A 16798-nucleotide genomic window follows, 5' to 3' on the forward strand; every position below is an offset into this window, starting at 1 on the left:
TGATCAATTGGTTGATTTGATCTTGAGTCTTTTGCTGACAAATGTTCAACAGTGGCTTTCTGCTGCGCTGAGGGTTCTCCAACAAGCTGTGCGTCGCTAAAAGGTACAAACGCCGGCAATGTTTCTGCTTCTGTTGACGCAATGCCTTTCCTCACCCACGGGTCTGCCGGCAAAGGAATAGGGACTCGCTTACAATGGGTAGCATGTACCCAATTCTTCCGCCCCTCAAGACGAACGGCAGTCCTCGTGGCCAGGAGCACCTGGTAAGGTCCGGTGAAACGGGGGTCCAGATTCTTCTTGCGTGAAAAATTACGGGTAACCACCCAATCCCCGGGCTGGAGCTGGTGGCCTGGACCCTCCGTCTGCGTCGGCAAGGCGTCGTAAACCTGTTGATGAATTAACCTCAGTTTAGCAGTCAAGTCATGTAAGTAATCAATCAACATCGGATACTCAAGATCAACGAATATACCTGGCCTAGGAACCCCCCACACATTCGCAGGACGGCCGAACACTATTTCATAGGGACTAAGCCCTATTCGGGAGTGTACAGTCGCCCTAGTTGACAGTAATGCTAGAGGCAAAGCGTCAGGCCACGAAAGTCCAGTCGTAGCCTGAATCTTCGCTAGTTTTAGTTTAAGGGTGCCATTGTACCCTTCAACCAATCCAGCTGACTGGGGATGATTGGCGCTATGGAATTTTTGATTAATTCCAAGGCCCTTACACACACTCTTCATCACACTTCCAACAAACTCACTTCCGTTATCTGACCACACGACTCTAGGCATTCCATACCGAGGAAAGTATTCCTTCAGTAGGATTTTCGCAGTAGACAAAGCAGTATTATCTTTGAGGGGATAGGCCTCGATCCATCGGGAGAATGCGCAAACCACAACCAAAACATATTTCAGGTTATTGCATCGCTCCATATGGATGAAGTCCAATTGGATCACCTCAAAGGGATACGAAGGAGGAGCAAAACTGCCAGGGGGAGTTGGGGTTCCTTTGCCAGGATTGTACATTATACACACCATACAATTCTTCACCAAGCGTTCAGCACATTTCGTAATGCCATCATTCTTCCACACAGCAGCCAACAACTTACAAATACCTTTCGCGCTAATATGTGCTAACCCGTGTGCCATTGTCACAACGGCCAGTACATACGCATCAGGCAACATCCATCTTTTCTGATCTGACAAATCAATCCAGCAACCATTCACATCCAACCTTCCCGTACTTTCTTTCCACTTCGTCTTTTCAGTGTCGGTGGCCTCATTCTGTATTGCTTTCACACTCTCTATAGTATCTTCACACATACTCGATTCTGTAGGCCACCTAACCGAACTCGTCACATACATTCGAGTGCTAAGGTTCCGGGCAGTCTCCTTAGCAATCTCATCTGCAAACGCATTACCACGACCAACATCATCCGTCACTTTACGATGCGCACTACATTTAACAATTGCAACTTGAGCAGGCAAAGTCAATGCATCCAAAAGATCGTTCACGAGCTGGCCATGCTGTATTTTCGTGCCATGCGACGTGAAGAAACCACGCTCTCGCCACAACCGTCCAAAGCTATGCGCTACACCGAAAGCGTACTGGCTATCGGTGTACACATTCACACGTTTACCTTTTGCTAATACACATGCTCTAGTGAGAGCAATCAGCTCTGCAGCTTGGGCAGAATTCTGATTCAATCTCGCAGTCTCAACAACAGTATTCAATGTCACCACAGCATAAGCGGTAGTCACATCGCCATTCGGTAATTTAAAACATGACCCATCCACATACAGAGTGCCGTCTGGGTCTTCCAATGGGGTGTTTTTAAGGTCCACTCGACCTTTTGTTTCCTCCTCTGTACGCAAGTAACAGTCATGTTCTGCTACTTCATCTGACTCTGCACTAATTGGTAACAAAGTTGCCGGATTTAGGACATTACAACGTTTTATCTGAATGTGGCTTGCCAAGAGCGTCAATTCGTACCCAGATAACCTCGCACTCGTCAAGTGCTGAGTTTTCGTTCGATTCAAAAGAGTATCGACTGCATGCGGAACCATCACCGTAAGCATATTATCCATGACCAATCCTGCTGATTGTCGGATGGAGACCGCAGCTGCCGCAGTTGCTCTCAAACAACTCGGCAATGCTCTAGCTACTGGGTCTAAGGTCGAGGAAAAATATGCACATGGACGTTGCTTACCACCAAAAGGTTGCGTTAAGACACTCAAAGCACAACCTTCCCTCTCGTGGACATATAACGTGAACGGCTTGCTGTAATCAGGGGTACCTAACACAGGAGCCGAACACAATGAATCACGTAATTCAGAAAAACTTTTCTGACATTCTTCCGTCCATGGTAAAGGAGTTGAAACATCCTTGCACGTAAGAGCCACCAATGGTTTCGCTAGCAATGAAAAATTAGGAATCCACTGCCTGCAGTACGACGTGATACCTAGAAAGGCACGCACATCTCTCTGGGTTTGTGGCACAGCCATTCGCGCAATCGCTGCAATTCTCTCTGGGGTCAATCTCCTTCCCTCCTTTGACAATAAGTGACCTAGATAGGTTACTTCTTGACAACAATATTGGAGTTTAGAAGGTGACACCTTGTGATTTAACTCACAGAGATGTTGCAGCAACGATACCGTAGCAATTTTGCAAATGTCCAGAGTATCAGCAGCCACCAATAAGTCGTCGACATATTGGATTAAAGCCGCACCAACCGGCAACCTAAACGCATCCAGTTGACCCTTCAAAGCTTGACTGTAAATCGATGGACTTTCACAGTAGCCCTGAGGAGCGCGTTTGAACCGGAAGCTACGTCCACCAAGAGAGAAACCGAAAAGGTCCCTGCTCTCTTCGGCAATCGGGATGCTGAAAAACGCATTTTTCAAATCAATCACCGAGAACCACGAAGCAGTAGCTGGAATCAGAGTCAGTAGCGCCGTGATGTCAGGCACAACAGGGAATTGAGGAACCACAATTTTATTTACCTCCCGTAAATCGATAACAAAACGATAAACAGGCGGTTTGGTAGGATCAGTACGTTTAAGAATGGGCAGTACAGGGCTGTTGCACACGTTTCCCCGAGTCTCCTCAATAACATCTTTCTCGATCAAATCATAGATGATCGCTAACAAAGCTCGTTCACCATCAAGGGAGATACGGTATTGGGGAATACGTGGCAATCGCACATTCGATTTCAACTGAACAACATAAGGGGAGATATCAAGTAGGCCCACGTCATTTGGACCCGTCGCCCACAAAGACGCAGGAAGAGAATCCAATTCCGGTGGAAGCTTATCGAGAGACAAATACATGGGAGAGACTACTCTCTCTCCGAACGTAAGCTTTACACCCGCAGGAGAACAATACAAAGTTGCATACAAACGTTTAAGCAAATCCAGACCCAAAAGATTTTCACCACAACCCGTGGTTAAAATCAACGGAGCTTCGAGCTCACGAGGCCCAATTTTAAGGGGCAAAGGGCCTGAAACTGGATTGCTAACGGGGGCGCCAGAGAATCCAACGGAAACATTTGTTAAGCCAGACAAAGGTGCGCCAGGGAGTTTCGAATGCATGATAGAACTTTTCGCTGCACCAGTGTCCAACAGAAAAGGCTCAACGACGCCCGATGTAGCAACTGCGACGTAAGGCCCTCTCTGATCAACCGGAACTGATACCACTCCCTCTCCTTGTCTTTGGCTGTCCTAGTAATTACTATCGTCAGTTCCCTGATCGACGTAATAATCGTCTACATTGTACTGCGTAGATCGTCCTTGTGATGATCCACGTTGATCGAAACAGTTATTAGAATTAGATGAATTGTCAGAACGGTCGTTCTGAGCACCACGACCTCTACCACGTGATGTATTCTGTGAACCACCACGGCCTCCTCTAGACGAATTACCACTATTACGGTCATTTAAAGCAGGACAATCAAATTTAATGTGTCCCTCCTGTCTACAATAAGCACATTGATTGTACCCTAACGAAGATCTTTGGAAAGAGGAATCATTACGCGGCTGCGATCGATTCGATTGCGACTGTGATCTATTCTGTTGAGACGCATTCTGATTAGAACGCGGCGGATATGCTTGTTGCAACAACACTTTAGTTTTTAGCTCTTTCGTCTTTTTATCAGCACGGTCAGTTTCCTCTTTTTCTCTATTTTCGTAATATTGTGCCGTAGCCAATATCTGAGCTGAGGTAGAAACGGCCCACGCACTTTCTGAATTCTTCAATTTAGTGCTCAAGTCGGGCAATAAGTTCGATACGAATTTATCCACAAACAACCGTTGTCCACCCTCAGTACCCATATCCTGTCCACTATGATCAACGAATGTTTCCTCAAACCTCGTAAAGAAGTCTGAAACACTCTCATCTTTCTTCTGCTTACAGGCTGACAACTTGTCCCAATTTACCCTCATAGCTGGCATGAGCGTTTTCATTAATGTAATGATTCGCTGGGGAAGAAGTTCAATCAACTGATCGGGTTTAGTAGCAGCCACTTGTCCAGCGTCTGCCGCTGTAATAGCAGCCCAATCACCACCTAATTCATTTGTGTGATCTTGGTGACGAATCTTGGCCCATACCGGTTGCGGTACGACATTGCCAAACAACATGTCGATATCGGCAAGATTCATTATCGTAGCGTCTACGAGCTGCGATAATTCCTTATAATACCCTGCAGGATTTTTGCGAGGATCGGGCAAAGTTTGTTTCACCTGAAGCACTTCCGATCGTTTCCATGGGAGGTGTATCCACACTCTCTGGAAATGCGCCGGAACTGGCTGGGCAGCATTAGTATTATCAGCTGGTATCCAAACCGGCGGAACTTCACGCATAGGATATTGGCCAGACTCATCTCCTTTCTCAATGTCCTCAACGAACAATGCATGAGGAATAGGAGCGGGACGAAGAGATAACAACCGCTCAATAGCGCGTCGGACATTAGTGTCGACTATCAGTCCAGTTGCGAACTGAAGCCGAAGGTCAGACAGGGCGTACAGCACCTCGTCAGGCGCAAAGGCCACTATCTGATCATGTAAGAACTTGCACATTTCATCAAACACATATCTCTGAGTTGGTATGTTGAATTGATCAAACGTTTCGAGGACAACACGAGGTGGATTTCTAACAGGGTTTACTATCCAACCCATCGCCATATTGCATAGCGCAACACGTTCTCTATTAGCAGGAAGCTGGCTACGTCTCTGAGGACCATCAGAACCAGCAGACCCAAAAACAGGTCCAAGCGACTGAAAGAAGTTCGGCACACTAGGAGAAGTACGGTTACGAGTAGAGGGACAAGAATAAGACACAGGACTAACAAGAGAAGGAGTAGAGACATTAGCAACAACAGGGGTTAACAACACAGGAGCAGTAGCGTGAGCAGTAGCGGGAACAGGAGTATGTGGAAGCGGAGGAGCAGTAGGAATAGAAACAGGCAAAGGAGCAGGAACAGTCGGAAGAGCGGGTGCAGGTTGAGGAACTGGTGGAGGAATAACAGGTGGAAGAACAGGTACGGCAGGGACCACAGGAGCTGCGATACCCTGTACGTACGGAGGTGGCGACTTCATAAGATAGGACATTAAGGAATCCTCAACTGCCTCTTCCTTCTTATCCGACTCCGTAGGCAAAGCAGGATAGCATTTATCTATGGACATACGCTGTAGCCTCTCAAACACTTCCTTATCCTTATCCTCCTTATCACGCTGAAACTGCTCAGCTTTCTTCACTATGGTAGCAACATTATCTCGCTCACTACGTTTATTCTGTCTGATTTCTTTCTGTCGGGCTTCTTTGCGCCAGAACCGAAAGGCATCAAACATGGCCGGCCTAGATTTGCGTTCGAACAACTTTATTTCCAAATTATCTAAGATCGACGCTTCGAAGCTACCGTGAGGTGGCCAACGAAGATCGCCGTCTTTCTTTGTATATTTTATCCAATAATCGTTAAAAGCAATCGGGCCTAGCCCATGTTTGCTATATAAGTCATAAGTAGGAGTTCCAACCGGAGGTATCGGACACGAGTCCTCCAGCAGGGAATCCGCACCACAAGGTCTAAAGCAACTGAACAAAGTACTGCGACCAGGCATCTTGCACACTAGCCGAGTTTCACAAACTTCAAGGGTTACGGGATTTACCAAGTCCCAGCAAGAACAAAACCCTCGGTCTTTGGCGGCTGCAGTCGTCAAACAAATACAACAACAAAGTACGCTAGCAAAGTGTCACCGACAAAAACACTCACACAGCGTGTACAACAAAAACACTCGCTAAAGTGTTTACAACAAAGACACCCGCTAAAGTGTCTACAACAAAAACACTCGCTAAAAGTGTTTACAACCAAGGACTCTGGGAGCGACCCACAAATACTTAACTCAAAGATCAATGGCGTCCTCAGGAAGGCCCGTCAATCGTCTCGCTATACCAAGGTCTACGCCAGGCGCCAAAACAGGTCTACAGTCAGGGCAGCAGTCCGTCGCAGCCGTTAGGAGGCGGGAATCTTCGCGGGAAAAGTCTTCGGGCCACTTATTTCGACAACAGGATCGATGAAGCGGGGTGCACCTTCCCTCGGAGATTTCACACGAAGTTCCTCACGATCGTCGGGCTTGGACCGGTACCACTGATGCAGCCCCACGTGATGGGCGCCAACTGAAGGACTGGGTTCTTTTGGACCCAGCGGTGCCAGGGCACAACACCTGAAACCTTCGTGGGTAACCTGCTCCGGCGTACAAGTCACAGAGACACGGGACACTTCCTTCGGCGTCAAAGAGTCAAGGTTTATTTACTGCAGGGAACACAGAAGTCACAGGAAGTACATCGAGTGTAGTTCGGGGAGACTGCTTCAAATTGGTTTTGTGGATCGCTCCTTTTATACAGTTTTTACCCATAAGATAACATGAGACACAATAGTTTACAACCCGGCTCCCACATTTAGCTCTCAGAGGGGTCGCTTTGGTCACTTTGAAAAACATAAGGTCCGGAACATAAGTGCGGAAACATTTGGCGGTTCCCAACTGTAAAAACCCATCTTCCCACCATTAGCAAATTCCAATCAGCAGTAAAGTAGATCGAAATAGGAACGAAGACAGGTGCAGAGGAAGACGGAGACAGTGGGGAGATCGGAAAGGGTGTAAAAGGGGAGGTAACGAGAAGCACGAGATACAGGCATCAAAGGGACGTGCCTAATGAGATGCACGGCTGAGACAATAAGTCCGTGCGGCAAGATGAGCCTCAAGCGGCGCCATCTGCCTTACAGTAGCAACCCCCTCATCATAAAGACACTTTCAAAGAACATGTGTCTTCCGCAAATATCTTGGGAGTCCCAGGGTCGCGAAGCGGACAGCGTCCGTTCGCTGACTACTTGAGGGCAAGAGACAAAATGGATGCCGTATCTAAGATGGAACCCGTGGGTACAGATGAAAAGCCCACGTAACAACCGAACGGTTTAAGTTAGCACAGCGAAACTGCGCACACTTACTAAACTCGTCATTTGCGGTTCATAGATACCAGACTCGACCATATTCGTGCGAGTCGAAAACACCACTTACAATTGTCACGGAACCTCAGGACCAGCATTCTCAGTAACATCGACAGCTGGTGCCTCTTCCCGGGCGTGCCCCACCTCCCCTCACCAGCACTTCACTGCTCGCGGCCCCCGCTTCACGGGAGCCGCTCGTAGCAGGACTTTGGCTGTTTGCTTTCTTTGAGGACTTGCGAGGCCCATCTTAGTGCTGCTCTCCCTATCGTGGCTGTTTGGAGGCGGATTCATCGTAGAGGACCCTGAATAATAGGACTAACTGCGGGAGCCCGGGACGGCGAGGACCAGCATTCTCAGTAACATCGACAGCTGGTGCCTCTTCCCGGGCGTGCCCCGCCTCCACTTCAGTATATAATTGACGTCTCGACCGTGCATCGCGGGACGCGCGCGGGACCTAGCCCGGGACTAAGCCTGGGCAAAGGGCGGGCCGTTTGTGGCCGTTAGAGAATGGTAGAGACCGGGCCGTGCTACCCCCCTAACGCCCCTCTCTCAGGTATTTTCTCCGTCCTTTTACCGCCCTGCCTGTCTGCACAGAAGCTAAGGAGTTAACTAAATGGCCACTAGAGAAACAAGAAGCAAGGCAACTTCAATGGCCTCAGGTACTTTGGATAACTTTTTAGCTAGGGCAAACATAGTGGTTAATAAGGGTCTGACTGTGCTGGAAAAGCAAATCACGGAGGGTATAGAAAATTCGCATCTGGCTTTACCGGAGTTATTATCTAATGCTAGGACATCACTACTTCTTGATGCGACGCATTTATCACTTATGGACAGCATTGACCAAATCATAGAGTCTGTCCTACAACAGCTAAGGACACCATCCAACTCCCATAGGGATAGAGACTCACCACGTAACACTGATGAGGTGGAACCCTCCCCCACTGTTGAGACAGTACCATCTAGGGCTCAGGGGGACGGTCCTAATTCAATTGAATATATGGGCCACAGAGAAGATGCTGCTCCGAAAAGGAAAAGATCTAGGAAGTTCAAAGGCTCCAAAAGGGCTAATGTTGATCCCATAGTGAACACCACCGAGGATAGCCTGGTTGCCCCTGGAACATCTGTAATTTATTCATTTATTTATTTATTTATTTATGGGATTTTTAATGCGCAACTAATACCCTAGGGTGTCTAGGCGCAGTGAGATGCTCTAGGATACACAAAATTCAGGGCACAAACTTATTGATTGAATAACCAAGTCTTCAGGGCCTTCCGAAAGGCAATGAGTGTTGGTGCTGTTTTAATATGCAAGGGGAGTGTATTCCACAGTATGGGGGTCGCTACCAGGAAACGTCTGTCTCCCCATGTGGCCGTTCTTGTTCGGGGAACATGCAATAGATAGCTTGCTTCTGATCTTAGATTCTTTCCAGGTATGTACACCTGAAGAGCTTCCTTTAAGAACTTTGGTCCAGTCTGATGAATGGCCTTATAGGCGATGCAGAGAGCCTTAAATTTGATTTTGCTCTCCACTCTTAGCCAGTGTAGATGGCGTATGGCTACTGAAGTGGAGTGTCGCCAAGGGATATTAAGCAGGATCCGTGCTGCCATATTTTGCACAGACTGCAGTTTGTTCAGGATGTATTTGTGTGTGCCAAGGAAGAGTGCGTTTCCATAGTCCAGCTTCGAAAACACTAAGGTGGTGATCAGTGTTTTCCCTGCCGAAGCAGGTAGGTATGGCATGAGTTTTTTTATTTTCTTCAGCACGAAGAATGCAGCAGAGACCACCTTGTTGACATGATAACCAAAAGATAAACTGTTATCAAAGATCACTCCCAAATTCCTAACCTTAACAGCTGGAATCGGGGGGGAACCCATCTGACTGGGCCACCATGTTGGGGACCATTCGGGAGAGATCTTACCGAAGGTCATGACTTCGGTTTTCTCTGCATTAAGTTTCAGGCAGTTACTGTGCATCCATGATTGTACATCCAGTAACCCCTCCTGAAACTTAGCTGCTACCACTGGACCGTTCTTGTGTACCGCCAACACAAGCTGGGTGTCATCCGCGTAGGTAGTTAATCACATCCCATGTGATTTAATAACCCTCGCTAAGTCCGCAACATAGATATTAAAAAGCGTGGGACTTAGCGAGGATCCTTGAGGGACCCCACAGAGCAGTTCAGAAGTGGGCGAGTAGTAGTTGCCCAATTTGACTGCCTGTTTGCGATTAGCTAGGAAGGAAGCTATGAAATCTTTAGCCAGATGACTAATTCCAAGGGCTGCGACACGGTCGACCAAGATGACGTGGTCGACCGTGTCAAAAGCAGCTGACAGGTCCAACAAAATGAGCACTGCAGCACCTCCCGAGTCCATGATCTCTCGAATTTCATCCGAGGTCTTTATCAATGCTGTCTCAGTTCCGTGTCCCTTCCGGAACCCGAACTGAGTGTCATCTAGGAGTTTATGTTGTTCAATAAACTCAGAGAGCTGTTTATTCATTATTTCCTCCACTATTTTGTCAGGGAAGGGAAGGCAGGCAATTGGCCTGTAGTTGGAAGTAATGGTAGGGTCTAAGGATGGCTTCTTAATCAAAGGTTTAACAATAGCCTTCTTCCAGATCTGTGGATAGACACCTGTCTTAAAGATGGAGTTGCATATGTTGGTCAATGGCTGGGTAACAACATTGTGTAGTTGGCTCATTATGGTTGGGGGACATGGATCCAACGGAGAGCCTGATTTAATCTTGCCAACAAGTGCGTTGACCTGATCTTCAGTAGCTGACTGAAACTGAGTAAGGGAAGGGTGCTTCAGTGCTGGTTCAATAGTTAAATCAGCGACTCTACCTACCAGCTCTTTGGAAAAAGTGGAATAAATATCCATTACTTTAGTGGTAAAAAATGTGGCTAGGGCGGAATGGGGGACGATTTGGAAACGGTAAGCACTCCACCTCCCACTCCCATACCCACTCACACTGGCCCTTTCATTTTTGGCGGGGTTGCTCCTAACACCTCAGAGCACATTATTTGCTCACTCACTGGCATCTTTAAAAGCCTTCTGGATCCTCTCTCCCTCAAATTAGACTCTATAGAGGCTAGACTTCTAGCTATAGAAAGACTAAATGGTAGTGGTGGCGATCAGCTAGGGCCAAGAGAAAGCACACATAGAGCCCATGGGAATAATGCTGGGACTTCTCATTTCCCTATTGTTACACCTACTATGGCCTCTACTCCACCAATAGCTCCCTCTGGGGAAAATATGAGTACAGCCCCGGTGCTACAGTCTGCCCCTGTACCCCTCCCTAGGCAACTGCCTCCGGTACCAACTGTAAGGAGGTCGAAGCTGCCCGCTTCGGCCAGCTCACTTGGCCAGGAGAGACCATCGAATGAAACAGCTAACTGCCCAAACCTGTTAGCTAGTTCTAATAACCGGCGAAAAGCAGTTAACCTGCCTCCTGAGGTGGCAGCCTATACTGTGATTTTGATGGGGGTACCAGAGCTTTCGAGCGACGAGGTAGAATCTTATGATTCCCTACGCAATAAGGTCATTAGCTGGTTAAATATTCAAAGGCCCTTACCACCTAATCTTAGAGGAGAAAACCTCCAGCCGAAACCCTAAAGGTCCTCTCCTGGAATGTGGCGGGTATTGTTAATAAACTACACACAAATGACTGGGATTCCCTAGTAGGCAGTAGTGGTATCTGTCTTTTCCAAGAGACATGGGCCAGTGAACCCCTGTGTAGAGCAGGGTACGCAGTTTTTGAAATTAAAGCCAGGTGAAGTGGTAAAGGGAGGCCCTCAGGTGGTTTGGCGGTATGGGTAGCTAGTCACATTGGGTGTAATGCGGAGAATGTACCGACGTTCTCGCAAGACATACAGTGTGTTCTACTCAAGTGGCCTAATGTGTTAAATCTGGCAATTATTAATGTTTACTCTCGCCCAGTCAGTGAGTCCACGGAGTCACCCATACTAGAAGATCTCTCGTTATTCTTGGGCTAACTCCCCACTGATTGTAAGATAGTGATGGGCGGAGATTTCAACTGCCACTTTGAACCACTGGAAAGTTTGAGGGAGGGTGCCCTCACCACTGAAGATGACTTTTGGGGTGTACCGTCATGTCAATCCCCCCACCTTAAATCCTGGTCTCCTCTCGCAGTGCAAATTATGTCCCTAACATTAAATTTTGCGCTAAGGGCCTGTAATGGACGCACTCCTTCTGACATCCCTTCATTGTGTACCTTTAATAGGAAGGACCATGAATCGAGGCTGGACTATATTTTTGTGGACATTGTTCTGTGGTCCAAGGTACAGGATTTTAGGGTCATCGTAAGAACAGACAGCGACCACAACGCACCTTTATTAGATATGGTGCATCCTGCACCTGTGGTTGGGTCATTACCCAACAATCCCAGTGAAGATCCAGGGAATTTGGTTCTTAGCTCCAATAGACGTAGGGTAAAATGGGGGAAATTGGTTAATTCAGAAGAGAGCATAACTAAAATCTATGAATTAGCACTCCCTAAGCTAAATGAACTAGATGTACTAATTAATCAGCCTAGACCACCAAACTACAATGAGAAAGTCGCCCAAATCCATGTAGACCTAGTGGGAGCTCTTGGTGAGGTTTTTTATCCAGTGGTAGCCCCACGGAAGAAAAAGACCCGAACTTCAACCTGGTATAATTCTTCCTGTAGAAAGATCAAGACAGAGTTAATAACCACAATAAAAGTAGGCTCTGATAAGGATAAGGTCGCTGAGCTTAGGCGGAAATATAGGGAAGCCTTGGCAGTGGCAAGGTCGGACTGGGATTGGAACAGATGGCAGGATCTCTCCCTAGCGTTAGAAGCGAGGGATTCCAGAAAATGTTGGTCTTTGGTAAATACAGGCACAGGAGAACCAAAAGCTGCAGTGGAATCAAACATTGCATCTTCCGTCTGGGAAGACCATTTTGGCAAATTATACCAAGATATCTCTGAAATTGCCAATGATGTGGACCCGGATGTTATATCCTATCCCGTAGCTGGATTAGAATTTACCCTCGGTGAGGTGGTCAGTGCAATAGAGAGATTGGCAAAGGGGAAGGCCCAGGGACTAGACAGATTGCCTGGTGACCTTTTTAGACACCATCCAGAGATATGGGGCCCGTACCTACTCATTTTGTTCAATTCCATCGCGGGAGGTATGGAGATCCCCTGTACTTGGCTGGGGGCGGAGATAGTGCCTATTTTCAAAAAGGGCTCTCCTCTTCTCCCAGCCAACTACAGGCCGATCAGCCTCATAGATGTCCCCCAAAAACTATTTCCCCACATTCTCTTGGACCACCTTCTGGATTGGATGGAGGAAAATGAAATCCTGAGTCCCCTCCAGGCTGGCTTCAGGAAAAACATGTCAACCATGGATCAGATTTTCCGCCTCGTTCTCCTCTACTGGAAAACTGTGAGGATAGAGGGGGGAGGCTGTACATGGTGTTCGTGGACCTGAGGTCAGCCTTTGACCTGGTCCCCCGCAAGAAATTGTGGGAGGTCCTGAAGGAGCTGGGTGTTCTTACCCATCTACTACACGCTATAGTTAGGCTCCACACCAGTAATTTTGTACAGGTTAGGTGTGGGAGGGATGGAGCGTTGTCATCCAGGTTCCCAGTCCTTAGAGGGGTAAGACAGGGTTGCGTTTTGGCGCCAACCCTGTTTTGCCTCTACGTTAACAGTGTCATATCCCATCTCGACAATGTTAGGAACAACTACGCTCCTTTTTTGGCAGGCAGGAGGGTACCGGCTATCATGTTCGCCGATGATACCCTCCTGCTTTCCAAATCACCGATGGGGATCCAGTGGATCCTAGATGGATTTGGTCTTTTCTGTAGACAACATGGTCTTGAGATCAATACAGAGAAGACCAAGTTCATGATATTCAACCCCTCCCCTAAAACCAGACCTAACCCATCCTTGGGCTCAGCAAGACTGGAAAGGGTGAAAACCTTCCAGTATTTGGGTGTAACCCTACATGAGAACCTATCTTGGGACCCCCAAATAGTAAGATCCCGGCTAAAGCTTTGTCAATTGTCTGGTGCAATTTTGAAGGTTGCAAACATTTCTACTTTTAAACCCATTAGCCCGGCAATAGAAATGTATAAACCTCAAGCCAAAGAGGCCGCTTCTTATGGTAGTAAGCTATGAGGGCACAAAGCAGGGAAAGAACTTCTCAGTGTAGAACATAAATTCCTCAGACGTCTCATAGCCCTCCCCCGTGGCACACCCCTGCTCCCCTTGAGACTAGATGTGGGTCTCCCATCTATAGCTGAGGATCTGGAATTAAAGCCTTTAAGATTCTGGCACAGGCTTTGGACCACAAGCAAGCTTGCTCACTATAGGCAAGACCTCATTCATGTAATGAACTTGAACATGTGTGACAAAATTCCTTGGTTGGTCTTCATTAAGAAAGAACTGTATCGCCTGAGACTCCAGGAGTTATGGGAGGTTCCCGAACAAGGCTGCCAAAGGATCTCCCGCAAAAGACTGGTGGAAATACACAAGGAAAAAAGTTTATCTACTCAGGTATCTGCACCCAATAACGGCACTTTAACAGACCGATTTCTGGATTCCAAAAATTCCTATCAATTTGAAGGTTTTATGGACATTATTTTCCCCATTTTAGCAGGAAAACTGTTCATCCAATGGAGGTTGGGCACCCTGCCTATTAAAACATTTACTTGCAAATGGACAAAGAGTGATGATAAAATCTGTCCGGGGTGCAGTAATCATGATGAGGAGGAAATTCATGTTCTGTTCTTCTGCCCAGCCTACAATAGATCAAGGAAATTTTGGCTTATGCCATTATGTAGGAACTTGGGCATAAGGAGCCATCTGAACTCTTACAGAATACTGAAAACTAGCACTCTGCCCCACATAGTCTTTGTAGTTGCCAAATACATAATGGCCATGTGGCAGATAAGGAATAAACTTCTAAAAGACTGAACATTGATATGGATTGTAATGTACTCCCCCTCATGAATATACCTCCAAGGAATTTAATTTTTATGCAATGTTTTTTACATAAGGGGATGTTTTTCTTAATGTTGAATGTTTTTATTGTATCTTTTATGGTCTAAAAGACCGAAATAAAGAATTTTTGGATTGGATTGGATTGGATTGGATAATTTGTTGCCAGTTATTTCACTTCCAATTCGAACTGGGCTACAAAGCTTCATGCACGAACTGTATTTTCAAGAAATAGGTACTTTTTAAAGTCTTATTCTTTGTGTTTTTATGTGAAGTATAGACTGCATCCATTTGCAATTGGGTGAATAGGATCCTACTCAGATAGTCTTCTTGGCGCGAGGGCCCTTTTCTTCAGGAGGCAATAAACCAAGGGAGGTTGTGCGCCTGACTCTCTGGAACATGTTTAAGTGTCCATGGTATGTGGTGCAGTGGTTGCATTGTTCGAACGTGCAGTGCCGTGGAGTGAAAGGCCAGGCAAAGATGCAGTGCGCGTGCCCTGTACGCCCTGAGTAGCGGGAGAGCATATGGGGCAGGGCTCTGGCAGCACCATGGACAGCGCCCAGTGCTGGCTCCCTGCTGCCGGGCACTGGTGGCTCACACGAGTGCATTAGAGCTCCCCTCACCCCACGATCTTCACTTCAGGAGCATAGGTGTGCGTCAACCTCACTTTCACCAGCACATTCATTCTTCTAATCAGTCAGAGCGGGTGCACTTGGAGTCTATGGAAACGGCTGCACTACCAGCCTTCTATACACACGCACACCCAGAGCAGAGATCCAGGACCAGTGCACACACCCATTATACACCCCCCAGAGGGCCGTGTATACACACAAGCCCATGCGCACCTAGATATACACCGATGTAGGCACGTCTCACACTCACTCCACAAACAAAAGCCCCCAGCACACGCACATCACACACACATGCACATAACCCCCTTCTACAGTTCTACAGACCTCTCTCACTGAGATACATAACAGTATACAGTGCAGTCTAGCTCATTCTGATACACAGAGGCACACACACATACACGGTCTCCCTCCCATACACACAGATATCTCACACATCACCCATAGCTCTCACACACACTTATACACTCTTCTCTCACTGAGACACACAACAGTAAAGGTGCAGTATAGCTCATCTCGATACACAAAGGCCATACCACACACACATAGATGGTCCCTTGCAATAACATATCGCACACACCATACATAGCCCTCACACGCACTTGTGCATTCTTCTCTTACTGAGACACATACAAGTAAAGGTGCAATATAGCTCATATCGATGTAAGGCAGCACCCATAAACATACACGGTCAAATCTCACACATTCACACATACCTCCCACACCACACATAGCCCTTACCCACACTTTTAATCTCCTCTCTCACTGAGACACACAATAGTAAAGGTGCAGTGCAGCTGATCTCGATACACAAAGGTCTTCCGATACACACATACGGTCTCCCCCCACCAGGGCCAGGTACCGCTCACCTGGAGGACAGACGTAGAACCCAGGGAGTTTCTAATGAGCTCTGGTGTTTCCAGGCCCAAACAGCTCATTAATTACAGAGGGAGTGTGTATGTGGTGGGGCAGAGGAGGAGCCGCTTCAGAGTCAGAGAAATCTGCTAAAGATCCTGAGAGCAACTTATGTTTTCAGGGGAGGAGGGCAGAGCAAATGATTGTGTCAGACGCTCTCTCCAGTCCGCCTTACCGCTAGCTCTGGGTGACTGAAGGGTGAGGGGGAAACGCGAGCTGCCGAAAGTGACCTTCAAAGTGTAAGGGACAGGGGGAGGGGGGCGGCACTGCACTGCTTGTGCACACATAACAGCTGCACCTGCTCCTTTCCAATGCCCAGTGTGGATTGGGCCACCTGCAGCTGAAGCCCATATGAGGAAGATACAGTGCCCGGCGCCAACCCCAACGAGGGAGGTGCAGTGCCCGTTGCAGGCCCGAAGAGGGAGGTGCGGTGCCTGGTGCCAGTCCCTTCATGTAGACAGGGACACAGCAGCCATTGCTGACTCTCTCTGAAGCATGGAGACAAGCGGCCCCAGCTTATGCTTGACTTTCACCCTCTTACTTCATGCCAGCCCTGACATGCCCCCACCCGGACGTGTCCAAGGACACAGTGTCCTCTACGAGTGCCTGAGACCTGCTGGTGCATGGCTCACCTGTTTCTTACATTCAGTATAACCAGAGCAGATCCTATCACTGATAGGACCGAGTCCATTCATCGGAATAATGAACATTGTTTATACCATCCTTTACCTTTGCCCCCCTCGCCCCTACCACCACCTGAAACACCAGGTTTGC

The sequence above is a fragment of the Lissotriton vulgaris genome, chromosome 9 (assembly GCF_964263255.1).
Source record: "Lissotriton vulgaris chromosome 9, aLisVul1.2, whole genome shotgun sequence".
NCBI lineage: Eukaryota > Metazoa > Chordata > Amphibia > Caudata > Salamandridae > Lissotriton > Lissotriton vulgaris.